Below are 6,831 nucleotides of genomic sequence, written 5' to 3' on the forward strand. Positions count from 1 at the left end.
CATTCATCTCACCCCCCTTGAAGCTGACTCTGGGGAGGGGGGTGCTGGTCCCTTCTCAGGTACACTCACCACCTGCTTTCTTGTTTTCCTTCCAACCCTCTAATGTTCTTCCCCTTGGGAGATGGAGATGGGCAGAGAGAACCCGGCTCAGCAAGTATCCTGAGCTAAATCACTACAGCTTACACCTGGATTACGATGGTCATCTTAACACCCAATAATTTGACAAGGCTGTGTAGACTCCTGCATAATGGAGGTGTTTCCTCTCTTCTCGTCTGTGTTGGTGACCTTCTGAGGTCAAATGATAATAGGACCTTAGGTGTGCTTTACTCAGCGTAGTCTACCAAGCATTTGACATCCTTTAGTGCATTAAGTTATCACATCCTCATTTTACAGAAAAGGACATCAAGGTTCAGAGAGGTTAAGGGATTTGGTCTGGGCAAACCAGAGAGAGATAACAATCATCAGAGCTTAGAGTCTTCTGTTTCTAAATCCTTTGTGAAGGGTACACTCAAAGGTGTGCCTCATCACCTTGGAGTAAAACAAACGGCAAAGGGAAAAGCCCAGTGCTTGCTTTGGCGGCACATATACTAGAATTGGAACAATACAGAGAAGATTAGCATGGCCCCCGCGCAAGGATGACATGCAAATTCGTGAAGCGTTCCATATTTTTAAGACCTAAATGTAAGGCCAGACACTATAAAACTCTTAGAGGAAAACATAGGCAGAACACTCTATGACATAAATCACAGCAAGATCCTTTTTGACCCACCTCCTAGAGAAATGGAAATAAAAACAAAAATAAACAAATGGGACCTAATGAAACTTAAAAGATTTTGCACAGCAAAGAAAACCATAAATAAGACAAAAAGACAAGCCTCAGAATGGGAGAAAATATTTGCAAACGAGGAAACTGACAAAATATACAAGCAGCTCATGCAGCTCAATATCAAAAAAACAAACAACCCAATCCAAAAATGGGCAGAGGACTTAAATAGACATTTCTCCAAAGAAGATATACAGATTGCCAACAAACACATGAAAGGATGCTCAACATCGTTAATCTTTGGAGAAATGCAAATCAAAACTACAATGAGATATCATCTCACACCAGTCAGAACGGCCATCATCAAAAAATCTACAAACAATAAATCCTGGAGAGGGTGTGGAGAAAAGGGAACCCTCTTGCACTGTTGGTGGGAATGTAAATTGATACAGCCGCTATGGAAAACAGCATGGAGGTTCCTTAAAAAACTAAAAATAGAGCTAACATATGACCCAGCAATCCCACTACTGGGCATATACCCTGAGAAAACCATAATTCAAATAGAGTTATGTACCAAAATGTTCATTGCAGCTCTATCTACCATAGCCAGGACATGGAAGCAACCTAAATGTCCATCAACAGATGAATGGATAAAGAAGATGTGACACATATGTACAATGGAATATTACTCAGCCATAAAAAGAAACGAAATTGAGTTATTTGTAGTGAGGTGGATGGACCTAAAGACTATCATACAGAGTGAAGTAAGTCAGAAAGAGAAAAACAAATACCGTATGCTAACACATATATATGGAATCAAAAAAAAAAAAAAAAAAAGGTTCTGAAGAACCTAGGGGCAGGACAGGATAAAGGCCAGGTGTAGTGAATGGACTTGAGGACATGGGCTGGGGAAGGGTAAGCTGGGATGAAGTGAGAGAGTGGCATGCACATATATATAGACTACCAAATGTCAAATAGATAGCTAGTGGGAAGCAGCCGCATAGCACAGGGGGATCAGCTCGGTGCTTTGTGTCCACCTAGAGGGGTGGGATAGGGAGGGTGTGAGGGAGACGCAAGAGGGAGGAGATATGGGGATATATGTATATGTATAGCTGATTCACTTTGTTGTAAAGCAGCAACTAACACAACATTGTAAAGCAATTATATTCCAGTAAAGATGTTTAAAAAAAAAATGAAAAGCCTATCTCTTTCCTTCAGCTTTGGGGAAATTGCCATGATGTGACAATTACAAGAGCACTATTTCTTCAGTGACAGTGAACTGCTGCCCTTCAGGTCCATGGAGGGGAGTATGTGATAACAAAAGGGCGCAAATTTGGGTATTAATCATGTGTTCATTCAACAACATTTATTAACGTCTATTAGTGATGGTGGTCTAGGTGCTAGGGATAAAAAAGATGAATAACAAGATTTTAGGAGTTCACTCCCTAGTAACAAGGGACACATACACATGTATATATATAACTGAATCATTTTGCTGTGCACCTGAAACTAACACAACATTGTTACTCAACTCTGCTCCAATATAAAATAAAAAAAAAATTTAATCTCAAAAAAAAGAGACATGTGAACAAATAAATAAAATTCAATCTTCATGTGAGTCTTAGAGGTTGATATACAGTTCAGTTCAGCTCAGAGAAGGATTGGTCAGTCCTGGGTTGGAGAGGTGGGAGGCTTAATAGAGGAGGTGTCTCTTGGGCTGACTCTAAAAAATGAGTGGGTTTTGGGCTTCCCTGGTGGCGCAGTGGTTGAGAATCCGCCTGCCGATGCAGGGGACACGGGTTCGTACCCTGGTCCGGGAAGATCCCACGTGCCGCGGAGCGGCTGGGCCCGTGAGCCATGGCCGCTGAGCCTGCGCGTCCGGAGCCTGCGCTCCGCAATGGGAGAGGCCACAACAGTGAGAGGCCCGCGTACCACAAAAAAAAAAAAAAAAAAAAAAAGAGTGGGTTTTGCCACCTGAAGAAGGAGATGAGGGACAGGGCAGTGGAGGGAGAGGAGGTTTCATGGCGGCAGGTCCTGAGGCAGGAAATGACATGAAATATCTCAGGAAATGTGCTTCCCTGTAATGAATCACTCTGTGCAGCAGGGATGCGATGGGGATGAGACTGGAGACCAGGGGAAGAAGCCAGATCCTGGAGGGAGGGCTGAGGGTTAGGATTTTGTCCTTTAAGCCATGCTGACCGACACGGTAGCACAACCACACGTAACTATAGAGCATTTGAAATGTGGTAGCGTGACTGAGAAGTTAATTTTTAATTTTAATTCACTTACATTTTAAAGGTGTTAATTCAATGATTGAAAAACCCTTAAGTATGTTTGGAGCGACTTGGATAAGTACAGCTACTCTTTCAACTCACCTGTAAATTTTATGAAATCTAAATATAAATTGAGTATTTTCAATGAAAATTTAACATCTGAATTGAGATACACCTGTAAACGTAAAAATATATACCAGGTTTCAATGATTTGGCATGAAAAAAAGAATGTAAAGTATCTCATTAATGACTCTCATATTGTTTAGATGTTGAAATAATATTTTTGATATATTTGATTTAATAATATATTATTTAAATTAATTTCTTTTGGAGACTTCCCTGGCAGCCCAGTGCAGTGGTTAAGACTCCATGCTTCCACTGCAGGGAGAACGGGTTTGATCCCTTATCGGGGAACTAAGATCCCTCATGCCGCATGGCCAAAAAAATTAAAGAAAAAAGGAAAAAAATGAACTTCTTTTTTGTTTAATTAAAAAAATTTCTAGTAGCCACATAAAACGATTACATATGAGCCTACATTATATTTCCTTGGGGACGGTGCCACTTAGACACTGGGGGAACATTGAAGAACTTTATGTAGGTTAGAGACATGATCAGATTTGCATTTTGAGGGAACATTCTGGCAGGAAAGGAGAGGAAGCGTGGAGAGATCTAAGGCTGGAGAAAGGTACACGGTTAGGAAATGATTGAAATAATTCAGCTGTGAGAAGAGGAGGGCCTGACCTAGCAGCTTTAGGACTGGAGAAATTAGAGAGATAATAAGGAAGGTCAATTTAGAGTGTCATCAGAATCACCTGGAGGGCTGGTTACCCCACAGATTGCTGCTTCCCAGCCCCAAAGATGCTGGTTCTGAATGAGGATGGAGTCCAAGCATCTTTATTTCTAACTAGTTTCCAGATGCTGTTGCTGCTGTTGATCTGGAGACCTTACTCCGAGAATCTCCCCTCTACAGGAGGTGGCCACCAATAGGATAACAGGAAAAGAGAGACAGGGAGTGGGGGAATTCTGTGAACTGCAGGTTTCTGCCACAGCTGTCTGGGTAGATGGAAACTAGAAGAGGTGATGCTTGTTTGGTACAAAATGGTATGGGTTCAGTTTGGGATATACTGAGTTTGAGGTCCCTTAGGAACACCCAGGAGGAGACAGCTCATGAGTAACTGGATATAAGTGGGTTGGAACTCAGGAAAGAGACTGAACTGTAATTAAAGATTTAGAAGTCCTCAGAATAGAGTTGGCAGTTAAAGTCCTAAGCATGAGTGAGGTTGCACAGAGAGAGCGGCAGAGGAGAAGAGAAAACCCAAGGGCAGATTCCCGTAGTTGGAGCTATGTTTTGATCAAAATCAGCAGTGTTCAAGAAAGACAAGATAGGCATGAATTTCCACTTGCCATTTTCAACTGTATGCCTCTTGTGTTTGATCACAGTGACCCAAGCTTAGGAAACAGTTTCAAAGAACTTTAAAATTCTTCAGAAGATTCTAATCAAAGGTTAGCTATGCTTCACCAATGACATGACAGGCATCAAATAAAACCTTTTATTTATGAATTTCATCATTAGTAAAATAGACTTGGCCAAGACTCTCCTAAGCTTCAGTTTCTTCATCCATTAGGCTGGGCTGCTGATTACCTTTCTCCACAGAGTTTCTGGAAAAATGGGGATAATGTATGTCAAGCACAGCACCTAACTGACACGCAGAAGCATCTCACTACGGGTGGTAATTACCATTATTGCTGCGAGAACACCTTCTAGATCAGGCTGCATCACTAAGCCTATTTGGTAGGGGCCAAGGAAAGACTCACTTCAAATGGAATTCCAGCCAATGCCAAGAGAGTGATTTAGGATCGACGATAGCAATATTTCAGTATTACATTTATTGCAATTTTAGAATTCAGAGGGAAAAACAATTCTTTAGAGCAATGTGTGTTCTCCATTGTTTCATTGTGTTTTTATAATCAAAGTGGAAGGAAAGTAGCCTTCCTGTGTGCTAGACAAGCTGGATATATTATTCCATTTAATTTATCAATGTAATATCTTTAAATAAGGCCCCAGTGAATGGCTCTAAGTGTTTCTTAGCAAGAGGAAGAGGAACTGGGTCTCTGTGGTCCCAACAAATGCCATTGCTGATCAATAGCTAGGCCATGGCAGAGGGCTTGTTGTCCTGTATTCAGAGCAGTGGATGGCTGGACACGGTTCTGACTCAGCTGTTGGGCAGACCAGACCTGTGTAGAGAAGCATTGCCTTCCTCTGGGGCATTTAGTTCAGAGGGGTGGGCTGTCTCCACGTTTTCTCTTCCCATTCAGACTCCCTTCAGTGCCATGCGCATTCTGGTCTGCTTTCTCCCCTCACCGCTCCAGAATGGCTCCTCTCTGAGTCCACAGTGATTCCTCTGTCCTCATTCTGCTCTGACTACTCCCAAGGGGGCAGCATGACATCCAGAGTTGGCTGTGATCAACGAGGAGTGCTTTTGTGTTTGTCTTTCCCTGGTTTTCTCTGTTAGGCTTCTGGCTGCTCCACCACTTTGCTTGTTATCATGCAGATATATCAGCCTCCTTCATGGCTTTCCACAAAGATCAGGGGTATTTTCAACAACACTCTTAGGCATGGAGTTCTCCACTCTTTGTTCCAAATAAACTCAGAGCTGTGGAAGTTTTCCTCCTTATGGCCTGCCTTTCCCACTAGGCAGCACCCCTCTACCACTGCACTGGAGCTGGGCCAGAGACCCTTTTCCCAGAGTGATGTCCTTGCTTTACAAGTGGGTTCTGGGGGAGGGGGATGTGGAAACCCCTTGTCATCTCAGCACAGAATCTCTTCCCTGCAAGTGAGCTGGGGTGTGGGCAACCAGGGCCCTAGTACCCTGGCTTGCCAAGCCTGGAGCAGAGCTTCCGCCCCACAAGTGGGGGGCCACGTGAGAAGAGGGAGGCCTGGTCCTCTTGGAGCTCCTTATCTGCAATACGATATGGGGCTGGGTGGCTTCCCTGGTGGCGCAGTTGTTGAGAGTCTGCCTGCCGATGCAGGGGTCACAGGTTCGTGTCCCGGTCCGGGAGGATCCCACATGCTGCAGAGTGGCTGGGCGCGTGAGCCATGGCCGCTGAGCCTGCGCGTTCAGAGCCTGTGGTCCACAACGGGAGAGGCCACAGCAGTGAGAGGCCCACGTACCACAAAAAAAAAAAAAAAAAAATGGGGCTGGGGGCCAAGAAGCACCAGCATCCTGCCTCTTCTGGGGTCAAACCACAACCCCAGACTGGGATCTCAGGAGAGATAGAGCCGTTGGCTGTACCTGCCCTGAGCAGAATTTCCATAACATGGAGCTAGTGGGGAGGGCAATGGAGCAGGGTGGGGCTCGAACACCACAGACTTTCGCGGTTTTTATTGAGATAGTATAGATTTTCTTGAACGAATGTTTCTCTTTTGCTGTATGCCCTTAGGACACTTTCCAGAGACTTTCAATGATGACTATTTTAATAATATTCTCAGTTCGATTGTTATTTTGCTGGGAATAAGGTCTGCCAAGCTTTCTACTCCTTTATTCCAGAAATGCTGCCTCTGAATTCATCTTTATATGCCCACCAAAATGTCTCTTGGCATGTTAGCATAGCCATCAGCAGCACAAGCCCCAGACTAACCAGCTTGGGTGCAAGTTTCTATTCTGCCACTTGTTAGCTATGTTGCTAAGAACGAGTTATTAAACCAATGGCAGCTGCCTCCGTGGAGTGTGGTGAGGATGAATGAGCTAAGCCTAGTGTGATATTTGGCTCAGAGTTCGCCACCCACTGAAGGAC

General features: G+C 43.9%; 1 non-coding gene across 1 annotated transcript; it reads left to right on the plus strand.

Moving 5' to 3' along the window:
- Positions 1–563: 563 nt before the first annotated feature.
- LOC131747194 (U6 spliceosomal RNA) lies at positions 564–670 on the plus strand. The gene has a single exon (XR_009332821.1). It is a non-coding gene; the product is annotated as a U6 spliceosomal RNA (small nuclear RNA).
- Positions 671–6,831: the final 6,161 nt, after the last annotated feature.

The sequence above is a fragment of the Kogia breviceps genome, chromosome 19 (genome assembly GCF_026419965.1).
Source record: "Kogia breviceps isolate mKogBre1 chromosome 19, mKogBre1 haplotype 1, whole genome shotgun sequence".
Classification (NCBI taxonomy): Eukaryota; Metazoa; Chordata; class Mammalia; order Artiodactyla; family Physeteridae; genus Kogia; species Kogia breviceps.